Genomic DNA, 21,810 nt, shown 5'->3' with positions numbered 1-21,810 from the left:
GGCCTGAGGGGGTGGGAGTGGGTCCGGCCCACACTGAGCCTCGGCTGGGACTGGTCCTGCTGGCGCAAGGTAGCAGGAAGCTCTCCACACACTCACCAGACCTGGGCTGGGACTGGGTCTATACAGCTACTTTCTCTTAGTTCATTGAGAAAGTTTGCACTTATATTGTTTAAACAAAAGTATATCTGCATCCTGTCCTCTGAATAATTACTATGAAGACAACAATATGCAATGTATTAATTATTGTAACTATCATACCAATCTATTTTGAAACTATTTCATTGCTCTTCTTTTTTCTCATTAAAATGAATACAAAATAAAATAAAATTAAAAATAATGTTTTTTTCAATCTCTGTTGTGTTCATCAACATAGGTGTGAATTATAGGCTCCATCAACACAATTTTACTTTGAAAAGCGGTTTGTTTTCTTTTCCTCTCTTGGGATCATTGTTGACATCCAGTATATGTTTTGGACCACTAATATGACAGCCAGGGAGGAGAGAGGGAAAATGTCCTAGCCATCAGTCTTGTATTGTGAATACTCTCTGCACATATGATTTGGATTTAGTAAACACTAACTTTAGGTCTTCAGTTTAGATTTCTGGTGGACAGACACCTGAATATTCATCTATTCCAATAAGTTCTTTCAGGAGCAGAAAGGCAGCTTTTGAAATTTGGTTAAAGCTCAAAATACCTGATTTTAATAACCTCTTGTTTATGTTCATTCTCAGAACATATTAAGAAAATATGAACAGTAAATGGTGGGTGCATGGTTCCAAAAATTTCAAAGTATCTCCCTGTTATATAAATTCTATTTCAAACACTAGAGGTTAAAATGTATCAGAATATCTGTAATTGGCTGTTGTTACTAGGATTTTTAGCATCTGCAGCAGTGTTACCTGTCTCTGGTACATTTATTTCATGTCTCTGAGGTATAAATGTACAGTTATTTTTGTAACTATTTCTTTTGAACGATAACTATTTTCTCTCTGTTCCTTCCTCTGCCCATTTGGTCTCCAGTCTCTATCCACCCAAAACCTCCTCCCAGTTGTCCCCCTTCCTGGGGTTTCCTCCCATGAAAGAAGGAAAGATTTTTTCTTTTAATAAACAGGCATCTATAAACAGTACTTCTGCACTGAACCTGAAACCATGTCCTCATTTTGATCGTCAGTGTAAATTCATATAGGAAATACAAACAGAAGGAAAAAGTAAACATAATATAAATAGAGCATTTAGAAGGACTAAATATGTAAGAAAATGTGCAGCTTTTACACACTTGAAAGTTTAATTACCCCAAATTAATCCAAATATAATAATTTAATCACTCCCTCCCTAAATCAAGATTACCCATGAGAAAGTCTACAAGAGTCCTAAATGGACAGTCTGAAAAAGCATAGCCAAAATCAACAAATGTTTCATGGTGTTAGTTGAAAATTGGATGACTTTAATTTTAGGTTTTAATACATATTGTTTATAAAAATATTGTACATTATGAAGAAATATGAAACTGGTCACTTACACCTTTTCCAAAAATTACAAAACTTCATTTAAATAATCTAGCATTTAAGACCTTACACCAGCGAGCCCAGTGTGTGTTTCCCTTACTCAGCACTCCTGTAAAGTACTTCAAAGTTAAATTGAACTCCGTGTTAATTTCCAGACATGCTCATTTTCAGCATACCTACTAAGAATTTCCCATCATCTTATTCCTATCCCATCTGTTTAAACGTAAGCAGAAATTATCCATCTCTACCTCCTCAGAATACTGACAGGATCTGTACCAATGTTTACTTTACAGTTAGACCCAGGTAACTTTTCTTTTCCAATAAACTCCCTGAAAGAAGAAATGTGCTTTACTTTTCTAAATATTAGCTCAGTGTTTTGCATAGAGGAAGCATTCAATAGATATTGATCAACATGAATGCTGTTAATCAAAGACTATACATTTTAAGAGAAACAAAGTTGGCTTTATTTATTATTTTTTTTCTAAAGGTATGGCCAAAGTCTTAAAAAAGATTTTTCTGAGAGGTTTTGTTGGATTTTTGTTCTTTTGTTTTGTTTTAAATTTGATTCTGGGTAAAATACATTTTCTTCTTTGATAGCTCAAGTGAATCATGTACTAACTAAATTTAAACTATCAACCTCTTCACTCTTTTTAGTAATCAAGTTGATTAACATGATATTATTTATATTCCGAAGGCACTGAGTCAGATTTGAATCGTTATTTCAATAAAAATACTTTTAGAGAAAGCTGTTAGACAATCATTATGCTTGTCAAAGAAGTATTTGATGATAATGTTCTATAAAAATGCCCATTCTTTCATTTGGAGGAGAGCACTGTGGAATTGATTGCCTCACAGAGACAGGCTTTAAAAAATCTCCAGCAAATATTGATATGAAACATTAAAACAATCTCCAAGGTTTTATAATAAATACAGATACAAGAAAGAAAGAGAGGTTAATGGTCAATCATTTCCAGCAGGTAAGCATTTTTAAACTTATTCAGGGGACTGCAACACATTTGTATTTTTTCTTCGGGTACTTCATCACGCTTTCTGTTCTATGTGGGAGGTTCTGTTGCTTCTGGGGCACCATCGGTGGCTTACATGGCTATTAGTAACACAAATTATTTATTAGGTTTTCACTTGAAACAGGCAGTTCCAATATAGGCAATTCAGGGAAAGAAAATTCTTCAAAATGTGCTCTCTGAAACATTCAACATCACAGTTGCTATGGTTTTCTTTCTTAAAAAAAAAAATCTAATTTTAACTTGCCGTTAAATGTAACCAGAGACACATTATGAGGAAAAACACCTTCCTTGTTAGTCTACAAGAACACCTTTATATTTCTTAAAATGCATTAAAAAATCTTTCTTCAATCTAATAAACATTTATTGAGCACCTGAAGTGAGAAAAAGATCCTGCAGTAGGTAATATGAGAGAAATTAAAGATGAGCATGCCGGGGTCTTGGCATCGTAGTGCTCCCTGCAGGGGCGTGAAGGTGGAGGCTGGGAAGGGATGATGCGGAGATAAATAACTCCACACACTGTAGATGCTGTTTTACTACACTGTGAACTGCTGGCGAGGTGGAAGGATGTTCATGCTCCATTTTCTATACTGATGCATAGTTTCTTCAGAGCCGACCCTCATGAACATTTGCTCTCACTGTGAACATGGGGCTGAGGTGCTACGCACTACTGTACCGTGGTAGAAGCGATGGACGGGCTTCTGGAGACACACAGGACGGATGCGATTTCAAGATATTTAGGAAAGGCTTTTTAAGAAGATAGAATAAGGATGCTAATGCAAGCTGTTTCTCTTCTTTTAGCCAAGTACCCATAAGAAAAGGTGTACTGTTAGAAGATTGGAAAGATAAATTTGACTCATAGTGCTTAAAAGATTTTTAAAAAATACCATAAAGCATTATATACAAAATAATAACAAGTACTCGCAGTTCATAAAGTTATCTCACTGGATTAAACTATTTGTTTCTCACAACTCCTTTACATAACTATTATTAGCCTTATTTTACTAATGAATACATGAAGAGTTTAAGAACTTGAAAGAGATCCCCGAGGCAACTTCACAGACCTAAGGCTTGAGCACTCTTTTGAGTCACATTCCATGATGTTTGGACCACAAAATAATAAGTCCTCTTCTTTACATCCCCAGTTGATTGGAATTTGCAATCTTAGAGAAAAACTGGTCTATAAACATTTTAAAATAAAAACCAAGTTTTCCGTGAGAGTAAAATTTCCAGTTTGATTTATTGTATATCTGATTTGTTTGGTCTTAAAGGAATTACTGTCACAATATATTTTATTTAGTCTTTAGATTTTAGCTTTGTAAGTTAAAATGCTTTTCATGATGCTTTTACAAGCTATTAGTCCCTTTCCTGGGTTTGGGAGTCGGTTGAAGATAGGGAATGAAAAAGGCAGAAATGGTTTATTGCTCCTGTCATCCACTCTGGCCCCCCTGGACAGATAGTACCTTTCCAGTATGATCTTGCTATGTTCCACGCAGTGCAGTGAACATAACCAACTCGTTACCTAAATAAAGAATCAATTAAAAAATAAGATGAACTGTTTAACATTACTGCCACTATACCAGGTGAGGTTTCCCAAATGCCTACATTGAACATATACATCAGACTTATTGGAAGAGCCCTAGTAGCTTGTAAGTGTTTTAAAGATCTTTATTTGCAAATGTAATTATGGTCCTGCTATGTTCTAGTAGTCATTAGATTCAGAAGAAAATGGTGTGGACATAAAACTTCCACACGAATGGGTTCCAGGGCCTTCAGACTGCAAGTTGTCAAACCATTTGCTGATCACTAAATCACCGAATGGGAGGGATGACATTAAAGCAATTGCACTTCTTTGTACCCAGTACACTGTGAACATTTGTCACATTATGTCAGAAAGAACATTACAAGGGCTACTTTATCATAGTATTATGTAATGGAAGGAGCATTCATTTTGCAGTTTCAAGAAAGGTTTAAGTTTCAAGTTTATTATTTATTAACTGTACATTGTAGGAGCAATTATCCAGCTTCTCCAAACAGTTATTTTCTGCTCCAGAAATTGAGAATGATTGGATATGTGATTCATGGAAGAATCAAATAAGATAATTTATGTGATGCCACATGGTGAGCAAAGAGGTTTGGTAATTCCATGAACAGCTCCTTGAAGATGCCTCTGCCTCTCAGAGGTAAATCCTTGTCTGGATTCTATTCCTCTCCCCACACAATGGTTTTGCTTTTGTAATTGTCACTTTCCTATCACATCAGTTCTCTTGCTAGTGAGTTAATCTAGTTGATGCACATGCTGATTTAGCAATCTCTTCTCTGTAAGAAAAGGAAACAAAAGTCTGTCTTGGCTCTATGTTCTTCTTGCTGCTGTCCTGCACTATGGGTCCTGTCCACTGCAGAATGTTTAAAAGCAGTTTTCACATTGTGTCTCTAACTTCCTTCTGATACACTTTTGAGCATTCATTTCTCTGGAGGCCTGAGCATTTCAGTATGTCACTCTGACAGGTCACCAATGACTTCATATTTCCAAAGCTAACAGCACCGTTAGGCTGCATCTGCCAGAAGTCCTGACAGCAGCTCAGGTAGTTGGCCCGCAGTATTGGGACACGTTCCTCTGACCTCCTAGGGTATCGTGCTCTCCCAATCTTCTTACTACTTAACCCCTATTATTTGTCTAACAGGTTGGCTCTTTATCTTCTGTTTCACTTCCGAGCGGAGTAGTAGAGTCTCTTCTTTTCCTCAGTGACATCTCTCCCTAAGGAATCTGGGCCAGTTGTATGGCTTCAAGTATCTTCACAGGCTCCTAACTTCTACTGCTACAGTTCTAGTTCTTACATGCCCCTAAAATTTAAAAGAGTATAGTTAACTGTATATATGACATTTTTACTTTGATTTTTTAATCTAATTTATTTACTACAGACTCTTGCTATGCAGCTCAGACCTGTAGTGATCCTCCTGTCTCATCCTCCCCAGAGTTGGGATCACAGATGTGTGCCACCACACATGGTTTCAGTGGCCGGCGTGGCACGCTTGAGGTTCTGTGGCTGGCCTGGCAAGTGGTACCAGGGATGAAATGAAGGTCCTTGCACTTGTCAGGCAGGCGCTTAGACCACTAAGCTACCTCCCCACCCTGACATCTTTACTTTGAATGTTTCATATGCATCTCAAATTAGTAATTTCAAAACATAGTTCTTAATTCCCATCCAAACTGTCCCTCTCCAGGACCTCTCCATTCCAGTATATGCCAGTCACATATACACAGCATTTCATGTCAGAAAGCTCCAAGTTATCCTTGATTCCTTTCTTTCACTCACCAACTACCCTATAACCCATCAGTTGGGTTTATGGACTCTCTCAAATATCTTTCCTGATCCATCTCTATGGCTGATGCCTTTCTCATGGGCATGACTAGCTTACTTTTCTGCTTACGTTATTTCAATTGCTTCCTCACATAGCACCCAAAATCATCATTTGAAATGAAAATTGCACTCCACCTCATTTTTGCTTAAAAAATTTCAATGGGGTCAGGGATATAGTTCAGTGGCACAGTGCCTGCTTGGCACGTGTGAGGCCCTGAGATTGATTTCCAGTACCAAAACAAACAAACAAACAAATAAAAAACAATAACAAAACCTTTCAATGGCTACCCTAACAGGTAGAATAGAATATAACCCCTGACACCTCTGTCCTTTCTGAAAATTCACCACCTACCCCCAATCCATTCACTGTATTTTGGCCACTAAGCTTTCGTTTTGTTCAACCAAACATGTTGATTTCCACCTTAGAACTACTGCACTTTTGGGGCTGGAATGTTTCTCTCAGCTCTGTGTGTGTGTGTGTGTGTGTGTGTGTGTGTGTGTGTGTGTGTGATGTTTTGTGTTATTCAGATGATAGCTTAAATAAATATCTATTCTCCAAAGAAAGGTTTAGGAGGTCATGCATGGATCTTGTACAGCAATTAACCACTAGGAAGAATGTATACAATGTGTTAATTATTGAAACTGTCCTACCAGTTTGGTTTGAAACTGTCTCATTGCTATTTGTTTCTCAGTAAATTTATGGAAAAAAAAGGTTTCTCTGATGAACAGAAGTAACCAGCCCCTAGCCAGTCATCTATTTTAATTTCTACATACTATTTGTCACAGTGGTATTTACTTATTTTTTTATCCACCAAAATATAAACTCAGTGCGACACTGTACCTTGTATGTGTACTTTATTGCTGTATATTAGATTGTCCTCAAGACAGATTAGATACACAATAAACACTTGTTGATGGGACAACTAGTTAGTTGCATCTTATTGCATAGTTAATGAAGAGTTCCAAATGATCTCTTGTGGCTACATCACTACAATTTGCACTTTTGGGTTGCTTGAAGTCACCTAAATGTAAGGTGCATTTTCCAAACTAGTTTAGCCATGGAAAGCTTCTCCAGGCCCTGTGACATCCTGAATCAGCCTTTCTTTTCTTTTTTTCCCTCTCTTTTTCTCTTTCATTTCTCTCTCTCTCTCTCTCTCTCTCTCTCTCTCTCTCTCTCTCTCTCCCTCTCCCTCTCCCTCTCCCTCTTCCTTTCTCTCTTTCCTTCTCATCTTCCTTGCTTCTTCCCTACTTAGCTTTCATTTTATCTGCGTTTATTTCCTACTTCAAGTTAAAAATATTAACAATGGACCTGCCTCAATCTCTCTTATTTGAGTATTTGTTAGGGGCCAAATAATTTCTGTGATTTTTTTTGTCAATATAAAATATAGTTTATTTAGCACTAAAACCTTCAGGACAATCTGTCCCTTTCTGGAGAAGAGATAACGGCACAACTTGCTATCATTCTGAGCATAGTCCATGAGGATATAACTGTACTTCGCTCCAGCCCTAAATCTAGTGTGATAAAACAACAAAAAATTTATATCTGTGGCAGGAACACGAGGGTGGCATAAATAATGTTTCAGGGTACTGCAGAGAACTTTGGCAACATTTCTTCTTGAAACATAAATGTAATTAGCCCGTCAAATTCATGAGTCGTCTGAGATGAAGTTCAAGTCTGGTTTCCAATGTTTCTTGCAAGCATTGTTTTGTCCTTTTGTAAATATGACACAAGTTTTATTATTTAAAAAGCTGAGACTTTGTTATTTTTTTGAGAATTTGTAGATGTATGAAGAAAAGATATTTCTTTAACTTTGGTCAGCTGTTTAATTCTGCTGATAAAGTTTATGATTCTTAAACTTTCACATTTTATTTCTCAAATTTAGTTAAGAATTGTAGAAGAGGAGAGACAGAATTTCTGAGATAATGCAATGTCATTATACTGAAGCAATGAAGTCTCAAGCAGGCAAAATGATTTACTCGTGGCTACACAGTGCATCAGACATTATTATTATTATTATTATTAGTATTAGTATTATTATTATTATTTTGCGGAACTGGGGATTGAGCCCTTGCAATTGCCAGGCAAGAGCTTATTCTACTGAGCTGTCTCCCCAGCTCCTGCATCAGACATCATAACCGCATCTCGGAGCACTTAGAACTTCTTCTGCCTTGTGTCATCACCTCCTGCTCCCAGACACAAGGTACATATTTATCACAATTGCCATTTCCAAGTGAAAAAGTTGTACTGGAGAGTTTGGAGTTTTGCATGTGGAGACTAACAAAGTATATGAATAGCAACCATGAAATGAAGATTTGAAACTATTTCAAACTATTTGAAGATTCTAATTTGAAACTATCTTTTGAGGTACTTAACTAGTTTTCTCAAAATTGGTTTAAGATTTAATCTACCCAGAGGTGAGAAATGCACTTAAAACACACACACACACACACACACACACACACACACACACCTTTTTCTCTGAAATAATTTTACATTTACAGAAAGTTGTAAGAATAATATCAAGAATTCAACATTGCCCTTTATCTATATATACTCATTTTAAACATTTTGGCTGCATTTATACTTCTTTCCTGTGTGTGTGTGTGTGTGTGTGTGTGTGCGCGCGCGCGCACATGCGCGTCTGTGTGTACCCATGTGGACAAATACATATGCATATTTGTAATTTTTTTCCAGTCTTTTTGAGAGTAGGTTATATGTATCACGCCTCATTGCTATTTAGTTCTTCCATGTGCATTTCTTAAGATCAGGTGCTCTCACTACGGTAACAAAATACACCTATCAGATTCAAAGCTGCTAACACTGGTAGAGTACTACTGTCTAATCTACAGTCACTATTCCCATTCTGTCAGTTCTCTCAAAAATGTACTTTCAGTAGTTTTTCCTCTCAGGAAAAGATCAAGTTAGGATGAGCATACTGAATAGACTTGTCCTCTTTTTTCTCTTCTACTCTAGAACAGTTCTTCAAATTTTCTTTGTCTTCATGGCTTTGCCATTTTCAAAAAAAATGTATTTAGTACAGGGTCTACAGGGTCTCACTACACAGATCAGACTCGTGGTGATCTTCCTGTCTTTAGCCTCCCAAGCAATGGGATTACAGGCCTGCATGCTCAGTCTCATTTGTCATCTCAGTGCGCCCCTGGGGTGGGGTCGGGAGGGCATGCAGAGAGCTCTGGCAATTTTGAAGGATATGAGTCAGCTGTTCTCTAGAATCTAATTCAATCTGGGGTTTTTTTCTGATGCTTCTTCTTGATTACATTTAAGTTAAGTTTCCTCCATCAGAATGATGTGTTGTTTTTGTGATCTCACATTTGTAGATAGGCAGTGTCAACTTGAATTTCTTCAGCTATATCCACTTCAGTGACTTAGTCAAGATGGTAACTAGCTTTCCCAGAGCACAGTTATAGGTTTTCCCCTTATAATCTATACGTAGTCTATGGGAAGATCCTTTGATCAAGCAATTATCTGACTCTCCATCAAACTTTCTTCCCTTCATTTAACTATCCACTCATAATTTTTGCCTGACTTGATCTAAATTGTTGTGATTACAAAATTGTTATTTTTCCTTTCCAACTCATAATGTCAATAGGATATTAGGTGGATGTCCAGTCAGTATGAAAGTGTTTATTAAAAACACACTTAAAAATAACACACTTAATTTGACTTTTTCTGCTATATTTAGTTGTTTGACTTTAATATTTTTAAGACATAAAACTTGTGAATTCAAGAAACACAAATTAATAGTGTACAAAGATATAAACAGTTGTCCCAGAATTGTTCTGATACAAGTATTTTTAAATATCAAAACTAAATTTTTTAGCAATGTAAAGGAATCATGGCTCCTCTTTAAATATTAAAGAAGAGGGCCAGATAAGGGACATCTCTATTCAGTGACAAGGGAAGAAGTTTCTACAGGCTTCTACTATACTTACATTATTTTTATTTTATCAAAGTAATGGTATTATTAAATCTGTTAAAAGTGCAAAATACAAAATAGTTATGAGTAAAACTTGTGGCTAACGTAGGTGGGGTAACAGCGAATTACACATACTCTATATGTATGTGGTGACATACTCTACCTTTCTAAATGATTCATTAATGTAGCCAATCATTCATTCATGACTTACTAAGCAGTTACCTGCATCATTAATGGAATGCCTCTGCCCTCAAGGGGCTCATGATAGTGAAAGATCCTGTTTCAGCATGCATCAGTGTCTCTTACATACTGGACCCCACAGATTCTGAGTTAGTGTCTCCAGGGTGATGTGTGGAAATCTATATATGTTTAACAAGCAGGTGAAAAATCTGTGCTGGAAATACCTAAGGTCTGAAGGCTTGGATTAGTTCCAGTATATGCTCTATCTCCTGAATGTCCCCTTCCAACCACTCACCACTTGTTGTTGAAAATCTTAATGAGAAAAATATTAGAAATAAATATGAAATAACCTAAGTTTGATTTCTGTCTGCTCTAGGAGATTATGATGTAGGTGGCCTTTTGACCATGTTGGCACCAGGTTAAAGCATGTGTATGCTTCATTTTGCTGAAGAAAAGCTACTCTCTGGGCTGGCACTAATATTGCAGGAAAAAAGACAGACTACATTAGCTATTGATACTAAAGAAATGCTTCATACATCTAATAAAAATAAGCCCATAAGGACAAATTACTGGTAGACTTTCTTCCAACTACTTAGTCAATAAATACTTACCGAGTTTCTAACAGGTAATGGGCCAAGAGGAGCTGAGTGGCACAGCATACAGAACCCATGAGGCTTTGCACCTCTTCATATTTTGGGCTAATTATGGAGCGATTACAGAGATGAATGAAGTGAATTGTATTTCATAGATCTTGAAACAAGTGAGTAGATATGCTATCTGGTTTTCTTGGAATTGTGTTCTGAGCTCTTTCACTGAAGTTGGAGAGAAAGTGAGATATGGAGGCTCGGAAAGAGATGAGTTCAATTCCTGTCATCCTGATCATAAATAAAAAGTGACTCTGGACTCATTTGTCACTCAGATGATTAAGAGATTAACAAAATAACACAGAACATAAGCTCTCTTTATAAAATAGCCATTATGGTGCTAAATACATGTACATAAAACAAAGGAACATTTGTCACAAATAGGAAGAATGACCTACTTTTCAGTGTTATCATATACCTAATCAAATAGTGTATGAGTGACTTAAGGGGGCACATCATGGATAGCAACAAATAAGTATTTACTGCTCTTATAACTAATACTTAAGGTATTAAGATGAGACTGCTCCTAAATTATTTTCCTCTGAGGCTGGACTAGATAATTATTTTCACCTAGGATCATTACAAATCTCTATAAACTATCTTTGAATTGGGTGGACATAGAAAGAGTAAACACAGAAATCTGCACATCTCTAAACATGTATTATAGCAAAATGTTCAATGCTGTCATTACAATATATTATTATTCATTTATGTTGTGTCTTAGCCTTAAAACTAACCTTTGCTTTAGAAATTGATAAACAAAGGTTCGTCTTCAACACTCAAGACCCAGTCAATATGATTTTTTTAAATGATTTACCTGAGAATGAGTGACCTAGCATTGCATCACACTTTTTAGTACAGAATTGGGAAAAGATATCTATATCTATATCTAATCCCTGCAATCTGTTGCCATGGTTTCTAGGTAGATGTCCCCTGAAAGCCTCATGCACCAATGGGGGCATGCTTTGGGGAGGTGACTGCCTGAGGGGGGTGTGGCCATCATTGGTAGATTAAGCCATGATGTGTTTATGAGTAAATGCGATGTTAGGAAGTAAAACCTGGTCAGAAGTGGGTCCCTGGAAATGCAGCCTGGCAGGGTCTGTCTCCCACCCTCCTCCCTCCTTGATTTCTCTTTGTGCTTCCTTCCCCCATTTCCTCCCCTGCCCTGGAGCCAGCTGAGTATGCACTGAAAGTGGGCGCCCTGTAAATCTATTCTAATTTATGGATGTTTGATACTTTGTCTCAGTAATAAGAAAAGTAACTAAGGTATCTACTGTCTGTGCAGGCTAAGTTATTTCACAGAGCGACAGTCTGAAACAAAAGTAGGGGTCACCTGATTCCTTTATAAGATTTTTGGTTCGACATTTTGAAAACTATAATTACTTTCCAACAGAACTGTCTGGAACTTGTATTTATCTGTCCTAGATGAAAATAATTTGATCTCTTGTTTATATTTCTTGTTTGTTTGGGAGGACAGGGTCTCACTATGTAATTAGGTTGACCTCAAACTTACTATGTAGCCCAGGCTGGCCTTGAACTTGTGGCAATCCTTCTGCCTCAGGCTCCTGGGTGCTGGGCTTCTAGAATTGTGTGCCATCATGGCTGGCTATTTGTATAGTTTTAAAATACTATTTCTTATGTATTTTTGTCTGATTTAAGTTATGATTTTCTTTTGCACAAATACATTTATTTGTGGAAGAAATTAACTTTGGAATTAAGACAAGGGATATCAAAATAATTTAGAAATGTATTTTTAAACTTTATCAATCATGTTACAGTTACATTTAATGAAGATTTGCAGATTTATGGGTTTGAGTAATATTTGAGAACCATTCATCTATTAATCATCCATGAATATTTTCCCAATTGATTTCAGCAAGAGAGCCATAAACTCAGAGAATTTCTTGGGAAACTAAGTTTTGATGTGTGCCAAACTTAAAAACAAACTCCTAGTATTAAAAATACTATTTTGGCAGTCATCTGAACCTGACAAACTACATCATTCAACCTATTCTGCTCATGAGAGGCTTCTGATTATGGTTAAGGTGGAGTAGCAGATCAGAGTTTCTGTTGAGAACAAACAGAAAAGCAGCATAAAATACCAAGCCATCTGTCTGACAGTGTTGGAGCCCTGGTGTGGAAATGAGAAATGGAGATGGTATAATTCCTTCATCACAGTGAACTGATGTTTACAGCTGTTTTTATTCTGGGGCTATTTGATAAGTGGAGGCTCAGCTTTTCACTGGAGGTGTTCACTGGGTGATTCTAAAATCTGCATGGCTTTGGGCAGGTATCAGATGGCTTCAAGCATGGATCAGTTTTACCACTTGGGGAAAAAATGAAATTTGGGATCGGCATTGGCAGGCTGCCAAAGTGGAAACTTTGGAGAATTAGCGTTGATAAAAATAGATTACACAAAAATTATAGAACTGAGAATTACATTCCGAAATTAACTTACTAGATGGCTAAACACTGCAGTACAGTACATGCAGCATAAGACAGAAGTTGTAAACTGGAGAGATAGTAGGAAATAATAATGTAAGTAGAGAAATAAAAGGAAAAAAGGAAAGCAAAAAAGAACTTTAGAGATGGGAAACAGTAAAAAGTTGTGATGAAAGTATGTAGCTGGTGCTTCATAAAGAAGACAGAATGGGAGAAAATCAAGAAATAATTGTAGGAGGTAATTAAAGGTAAATATGCGAGAATAGACATAGAGAAATGAATGAGGATAGGGTGCCAAGTGACCGTACTACACAATAATAGAAGACTGGGCATGGTGCCATACACCTGTAATCCCAGCTCTTTGGAGGCTGAATACAGGCGGATCACTATAAGTCTGATCTACATAGTGAGACCCTGTAGATCCTGTAGACCCTGTACTAAAATATAAACAATAATTGAAATATCAGTGAAGGATTTAAGACCTATTGCAGAGCAGAAAAAGAACAGCAGCCATGACACAAGAGATGGGAGAAGGGTAAGTGGGAGTAATGTCTGTAATATGCTAAAATTTAGGTATTTGATGAAAATAATCATTTGTATTAGAGTACAGTAAATTAAGGAGTTATATTGCTATTTACAGAGTAAAACCAAAGAATAATAAGGAATAAAAACTAACAAGTTGATATAGAAAAACACTGAAATGTAGTTATTAGTCTAAAAAAATAGGACCAAATAACAAGTAGCTATTAACATATCTAGTATAACCAAAATATGTCAGCAATACCTTTAAAACACTAAAAATGTTAAATATTCCAATTAAATATAAGATTATAACAAAAAAATCCAAGTTCCAGCTATATTTTGCATAGGATATATACAACCTTAAATATATACAGAAAAGTTGAAAAAAAAAACATTCGGAAAAGTTTAGCATACAATCATCAACTGAGATGATGGGACCTTACTGATATGACAGTATGGCAAGAAGCATTTCAGGAAAGGAAGCAAGCATGCCAGTTACTAATTTAATGTCTGTCATATCCAAACCCATACTTCTCTCCATATTGTGAGTCTGGAACTGAACTCTGCAGACTATTGTACGTTTCTGTCTTGCCAGCTGGCTTGGAAATGAAGCTCTGCCAGTAGACAGTAGTGGAGAAACACTGCAAGGCTAGAAGAGAAAGAAAGAAATTTCTTTCCTGGTGATTTTATCTTTCTACAGGCAGCAAGAGCACAACATCCAGGAGCCAGGGTCTGTGCAGTGAGCATCACTAGGGTGGTGATCCTATCAGCCTAGCAGAAGGATCTTTTTGGCTAATGTCTTCGTCAATGCTGTGGCTCCAACACTTTCCTGGTTTTGAGGCAAGTGAACTTGATTTTAGCAAGTTCTCATGGTGGCCATATCCCCTCCTTAGAGAACTGAATCTTAGCTTTGCAGGAAGCCCTCTGAAGTTCCAAGTTACTTCACTGTGCATGTTTGCTTATTCTTTTTTATTAGTTCTGTACATGTGTATAGGACATAATGCTTATAGCCTTGTGGGGAGTTGGTACAGGTACATAAGACATTCTCATTCCTTTCAGTTTCTCCTTCTCTTCCCTTACCATCCCCCACACTCATCTCTTGATCTCCTTTCTTTTCTGGGTGCATATCTGTAGTGAATGATGTTTACATTTCTTATGAGTCATTGATACCTCTTAATCCTTTTTTCATCCCCAGTCCCCTCCTTCTCCTGATTCCTTTCCGTTTTGAGGGATCCCTCTCTTTCCTCTTTAAACACTGAGTTTATGTTCCCTTGTTCTTGCAAAAGCTGCAGTTCAAGTTCTCTTTATTATTTTATTTTATTTTTTGGCCCACCCAGCCCACCCTGGCATGGTATGTGGTGTCAGGGACCAAATTGTGGTCCTCTGTACCTGCCTAAACTTGCCTCAGGAGGTGTTTTAGACCTTTGAGCCATCTCGCTGGCCACTCTCTTTCTTTGATATCCAGTTAATGCTCCAAAAATCAGTATTTTTCTAAGCACTGCCACCACATCAGAAATGGAAAATTTGTCATGTAGCAGGTCAGTCAGAAAGCAGGTTCACTAATAATATACTAAATTAAAGTTTACATGAAACATAACTTTCAGGTTTAGAGTTAGATCTTCTCCCCAACATATATAATTTTGTTTATGAATATTAAAAATTTAAAAAATGTAAACACCAAAAATCTTCTGTCCCAAGCATTTTAGATATGGAATGTGAAACTTGTAATAAATGCTGTTTGTGGAAACATGCATTCAAACATGAAAAGGCAATTAGCGGAATGGCAAGAATATCTGCGACATATTTATTTGACAATCACTCATATCCAGAATAAATAAGGGACTTCCATAAATCCACATGAAAAGAGCAGATGCTCGACTAGGAAAATTGGCCAGCACATTTGCTATGTCCCCAAGGACAATCTCCAAATGACCAATAAATCATTGAAAAATTTACCATTTCTTTCCTTAGTCATCAAGGAAGTGCTCAGTAGAGCTATAGGCTGATGTCATGATAAGCCTATCAAAATGGCTACAAGGAAGAAGACAAACAATAGTTTATATCATAAACTGCAGATATAAAAGCAATTTGGTGCAACCACTTTAGAAAATTGGCAGCCCTGACTTCCTCCCTTCCAGTATGGGTGAAATTTTCCCAGTTAACTAGCAGAAATGTATAATGTGTTCAAACACAGAGATATTCATTTCACAGTAGCATTATAAATAACGATAATACACTAACTATCCCAACATCCATCAACAGTGAAAAACAATTGTGATATATTTACACAGTAGATGGATATACTGAAAGCAAATAGGCTAGAACTATAAGCAACTGTATGGAATCTCATAAAATATTGCAAGAAGCAGCCAGATACAGAAAAACATAAATAGTGTGACTCATTTAAATATAACTCACAGGTAAGTAAAACTAATTTTTGCCTAAGGAGTCAGAGTAGTGCTTACTTCCAGAGGGTTCTAATAACCAGTGCAAAAAAAGCAAGAGAGGCCTTCTAGGCTTATGGGTACCATTTCTGGCTCTGAGAGCTGATTACACAAATGTGTCCACTTGATAAAGGAAAACAATCACTGAGCTGTACATGTACCCTTTTTAAAAATTCTTCTAAATTTTTGCATGCATTATTAAAAGGTTTACATGAAAATTATGGGATGAAGACAGCTTGAAGTTTTGAACATTGAACATCTTGAATTTACCTAAGGCAGGTCTTTCCTATATGCATGTGCCCATCTGCAACTTCTACACTGTCTGAAAATGAGAGCTATAAGATAGGGTAAGAATTTGATAGGAGATGTTTCTGATGAAAATGCTCTGGGGTAGAAAAACAATACAAACCAAATGAGATTCCATTTTATAAGAGTAGCTTGGAAATGATCGGTCCATGCCTGGGGTTGGTGGAGGGCAGTGGACCTTTGACTACTGAACCTCAATAAACAGCCACATGAAGAAGTTGCACACTTTCATTACCATAACTAAAAGCATGATAAGAGGAGGCTTGGCCTTGAATCACATCCTCCAAGACCTTTTAAAATATTGAAACAGGGTTGCTAAATTGCCCAGGCTGGGCTGAAGCTTGGGCTCCTGCCTCAGCCTCCGAGAAGCTGGCTGCACAACCACACCCGAAGATGCACAAGTTTTAATAGTCTTCTACCCACTCCTGCTTTAACAGAAACTGGATCTCAACAGCCTGAATAACAAGTTCTGCTATAAAAAGAAATCATTTGCCTTTGCCATCACTTTATATACAAACCAGCATACATTTCTGGGTATGACTGTCCTGCACAGAAACAGTATTATTGATCCTAGAGGTAAAGATAAGCCAGCTCCACAAAGGCTTTCCAAAGCATCTTCAATCATCTACACTCATACTCAATCACACCTTTAAGACATAGTTGAGAATTAAGCAACCTAAAAGAATGGAAACGAATTGAAAATTAGGGAAGTTGAGAGATAAATGCTTGAAAACAGAAGCAGCCAGTTGCTATTAAAAGAAGAAAGTCAGGTGACCAGTTTAGCGTAGGTACAGGGTGAAGAAATCCTGTAGCAATGAAAGGGTAACATGAAAGTCCTTGCAAGGCAGAATCTATGGGAGGAAAATGGAAAAAGAAATGGCACCAGCCAGAAGATAAACTATGCACTGCATAATTTCCTTTTCGACTTTCATGAAGTCAGTCAATTCTGTAACAATCTTAAATGCATTCTAGCTAGTCTGCTGATTGGAATGTTTAAATTATAAATGCTGTCAATATTAATGTATTGATTCTTTCCCCTCAATCTAATAGTGATCCTAATGTTTGAAATGATACTCTTTTCATTGTTAAATATGTTAGTGAATAATTTCAGCATTTAGGAGACTGAAGTGAATTGCTTTCGGTTGGAGGCCAGTCTGGGCTACTTAGTGAGTTCAAAGCCAGCCTGCACTACTTAGTGACACCTTGTTTCCAAACAAACAAATGAACAAAAAGTACATTTGTGAATATGAAAGATAAGGAAATAATTGACAGACCTGAACTTCTGAGAGCCTTTAATTAACCCTTGTCTGTAGCACCTAAGAGCGTTACCTAACTCTGTGCACTCCTCTACTGATTCCTTTGTCTGAGGAGGGTCATTCACAAACGCTGTCTCCTACAAGCTCACCTGTGCTCACACTCATTTCCCTATAGATGAAATTGTTTACATTTAGGGTCCTATGCCAGGATGATGCTGAGATCGCAGGACTATTGCAATCCTTGTTTTTCCCACAATTTACATTTAGGTCGCAACATTTCTGTTCCATGGGGGTGTTAAGTGGTGATTAAGCCATAGATCTTTTTTTTCCTTATGTCTTCCACTTAACAAAATTGAACTGATTTCGAACAAATTAAACGCATACATTTTAGGGGGAAGAGGGATGAGAGTACAATATCTTTTCGGGCTGTAACTTGGGCGATCTTTAATGACAGCGCTGAGTTCTTCTGCTCGAGTTAGGCTGGCTAATAGGAATTTAAGTGAGAACTGGTGAGAGCGCTGGAGCATTCAGGCATGTGAAATCTGATGGATGCTCACAATGTGGAATTTCCCGAGGAAGTCACTCCAGCAGAGAAACACAGGCCCAGGTAGAGCACCACCAGCTTTTCAATGATCAGGGGACACTATTGTCCTTGCTGGTAGTCAGTTACAGGCACTTGAAGAAAAGCAAGACCAACATTTTCAAGTCTCTATTTCAAATGCTTTGAAGAAAGTATGAACTGCAATAGAGTTATATACAATTTCTTTCCCTAGAAAGAAATTTAATCTTTTTATATGTAGACGCTTACTTTTGAAGGTACATGTACAGCTTTTTTTAGTACATCAAAAACAAATAGCAAAACAAAACAATTAATTCACCTATGAACTAGAATTGACAGGAGGAACTCTGATTTCTATTCAGTAATTGTAATACTACTTTACCCAAAACATTTCTTTTTAAATGCCCTACTTAAAACTACCTTAATTTTCCACTTGTTCTGCAATCCTAGATTACAGAGTGAGTTTAGCTTCAGCTTCTATCATTAAGGTTAACTAGAGGGACACATTCTAACACTTAGCTGTGTCAGATCAGCTCAATTACCTTTCAAAGTTGCCCAAATTGTGAAACATTAGTGGTTCAAATACATGAATTCTGAACATTTTATAATAGATATACATTGGTATATATTATCACATCATATTAGAAGTAAATAAATTCACTCCTGAAGATTTTCTAAAATGTTGAAGTAAAACTGATTTTTTTGCCCTCAGGTTATTTGTACAACAATTTTTTTTATCATACAGTTAATTTTGATTAATTTAGAATGATGCTGGTATCAGTCACAGTCACAGGCTTCTGTTTCCTCATTTACAAAATGGGGCTGATAGCCACTTCATGTTGTTGTTGAGAAGAATACTGGTGGGAGACTGTTGGACAATAGTAAGTGCTCAGTAAACACTGACAATTATGCTATCATTACTGTCATTATTATTATTACTGCTCATCAATTTTTTAAAAATTAGACAATTAAGAAATAGGCTTTCTAGTGGACAGATGGTTCATCCTCATTCATCATGTATATTTTGAAATTCAGCCAGAGTTGTGATAAGCTATAGTCTCTGTTTTGGCCATCTTTAAGTTAGACTGCTTTAATATTTTATTTTATAACATCTTTGAAAAAACTTAGCAGGATTGTTTATGGGTGCAAAATGTTACAACTTGCATGGTACTTTCTAAGAAAATGACACAATATATTCTACACTAGTTGAAAGACAGTAGTCTAGGCTCCTTGATATAACAGGATTTTTAAGGGAAACATTAATAAATGTTTGCTTCACTTTTGTTCCCATGGCCTACTATTATTGGGAGATCTAATCATCTGTTTCAAAGTGATGTGTCACATTAAAAAAAAAAGAAACAACTTGCAGTGAAATTCTATGTAAAGGATGAGCTGTTAGTCATGATGCTTCTTAATTAGCAAAAAGTCATCTTGCGGGAAGCAATGAACTTGGGTGTCTGCCATGGATCATTGTAAGATTTCATGTCATGAGTCAGGGGCAGTGTTGCCTTAAGCTGTAATCAGTTTCCGAGGTCCTGGTTTCACTGCCTAGAGAATGACTGACTTACAGCAAAGTTCTTCCCATTCTTAACTGTGACAAAGGAAAAAGAAAAAAGAAAGGGAAGAAATTTTTCCTGAATGGTTTCTAAATTTATTTCTCTATGGAATATCTTTGAAAATGATCAGATGGGAATGTTTAGCCATTTGGTTATAATAGCACAGATGAGTAACAGATTGAGGTTGAAGACCTACTTTAGTGAAAGGTCCACTTGGGGAATACAAAAAATACCAGTTCTATCTTGATTATGTACTTTATTATACATGATGGCAGCTCCCCAGGGTAGCTTGGCCTGTGCACTGGCAGAAGGGGTTTAAAATCATTTTTAGCCTTGCTGAGACGTTGCGTAACAGCCTGGCCTCCTGTCGCATCCTTTTCCTCCCTATTAGCAGAAGTATTTCCTGTCTTATTCATAGACTAAATGAAGATCAAGCAGTACAGGTGGTGCAGGGCTAGGCAGTTGGAAGTGCTCTGTTCTGACTTGTTTCCACTGAGTTCTTCTCTTCTGATTTTAATTACTTATCTTTGTATAAAAGTTTCCAAGTTTCATTGCACATGAAGAACAAAACTCCCCTAATTCTTTTTTTTTTTTTTTTTTTTTTGTAAGCTGGAAGCAAGCAGTCTCTCTAGCCTGTGATAACACTGGAATGAGAAATGTGCACACATCCGGGTACCACTGTTGACATCAGAAAGAGCCTGAATCTTTTCAGGCATATCATTCATTTAGCACAATAAACTTAGCATAAGAAATTGAACACAATACCAATAGAAAGCTAACTTTCATGTGTTCATTTCAGTCTAACAGCTTACAGTTAGATTCCTTAGTGTTTCAAAAACAAAGGCCCTTCTTAGTGCCTGTAAATATTTTATGGCTAAAGAAAATGAAATGTAAACTGGACATGGAAGTGCATGCCTGTACCCCTTCACTTGAATTATAGAGCAAGACATCGTCTCAAAAAAAAAAAAAGAGTAAATGTTATTGAACAAAGCCTGACAGCCATGTTGCGTTGCTTGTGCAGAGCCCCTCCCCAACCACAGGCTCCTTTAGAAGACATTACTCATGAATTTAGTCACTCACGTGAAAATCGACCATTTCTGAGCACACATTTTTACTCCAGATGTGATGCTAGCACACAGGGAAGATAACTTGGCCTGTGTCTGAGAAGGAGGGAGCTGGTATTGACTGTTTCCCTACATGCAACATTTTCAGTCCAGTGCAAAACTAAACCTTAAGGTCACAACGCCTCACGTGACAAAGCTTAGTAAATTGGCACCCTGACATAGTCATCGGCACTTGCTTGACCAGAAGTAACTGTCCTCAAAAAACACGATTGTTCAGGGCGCACAAGCCAGGATACATCAAAACAAAAACAAAAATTACAGTGCAGGGAATCGGAAGGACTAATACCCCAGTCTTTCCTTCTGCATGGAAAAGGAACTGAGCCAAGTTGTGCCCAAGTTACACCCACTCTCGTCTTCTAACCGCCTACAGAAAATAATGTCTTGACTACAATTTAGGATTATATGTGAGCAACGTTCCCAAATCCTCAAGCTTCTCCCAGGCTCACCTCCCTTCCTGGCCAGCCAGCCAAGTGGGCAGAACTGCCTTTCTCCCTACCTGAGCGACTGGGATTCAGGCCGGCTTTGGCCTCCTCGGAGCTCTGTCATCCACGCAGGTTCTGCTCCAACCGTCCCAACCCCTTTGAGCCTAGCGGATCAGGTCCGTGAGCTCCAGAGCAAGGGCGGGTCGAACCTCGGTTCTAACTGTTCGGCGAGGCCCCGCCCCAAGGCCGTGTACCAGGGGCCTTGAGCAGGTATTTTCCCTACCTTGGATTTGATATGTCAGAGTTGTTTAGATTTTTCCTTTATATTCTAAAAGCAGCAGTATCCTCAATATTTTCGAAAATACAAAGGTGTACCCAGAAGTTGAATATATCCAAAAGAGATGCACTGAAAGCATTTTAGCGTACGTTTTTGCAGTCTTCTTCTTCTTCTTCTTCTTCTTCTTCTTCTTCTTCTTCTTCTTCTTCTTCTTCTTCTTCTTCTTCTTCTTCTTCTTCTTCTTCTTCTTCTTC

The 21,810-nt window shown here is 37.3% G+C and overlaps 1 protein-coding gene across 1 annotated transcript in view; it reads right to left on the bottom strand.

The window, feature by feature from the left end:
- Positions 1–21,432, bottom strand: part of Spata16 (spermatogenesis associated 16) — a 308,782-nt gene extending 287,350 nt beyond the window's left edge. The window contains exon 1 of the mRNA XM_004633441.2: positions 21,354–21,432. The gene's annotated coding sequence lies outside the window, so the exon portion shown is untranslated. The remainder of the gene's footprint in view (positions 1–21,353) is intronic.
- Positions 21,433–21,810: the final 378 nt, after the last annotated feature.

Source organism: Octodon degus, unplaced genomic scaffold (assembly GCF_000260255.1).
Source record: "Octodon degus isolate 3935 unplaced genomic scaffold, OctDeg1.0 scaffold00055, whole genome shotgun sequence".
In the NCBI taxonomy this organism is placed as follows: Eukaryota; Metazoa; Chordata; class Mammalia; order Rodentia; family Octodontidae; genus Octodon; species Octodon degus.
Note: the sequence above shows the minus strand (reverse complement) of the source record. Positions and strands in the feature narration are given on the sequence as shown.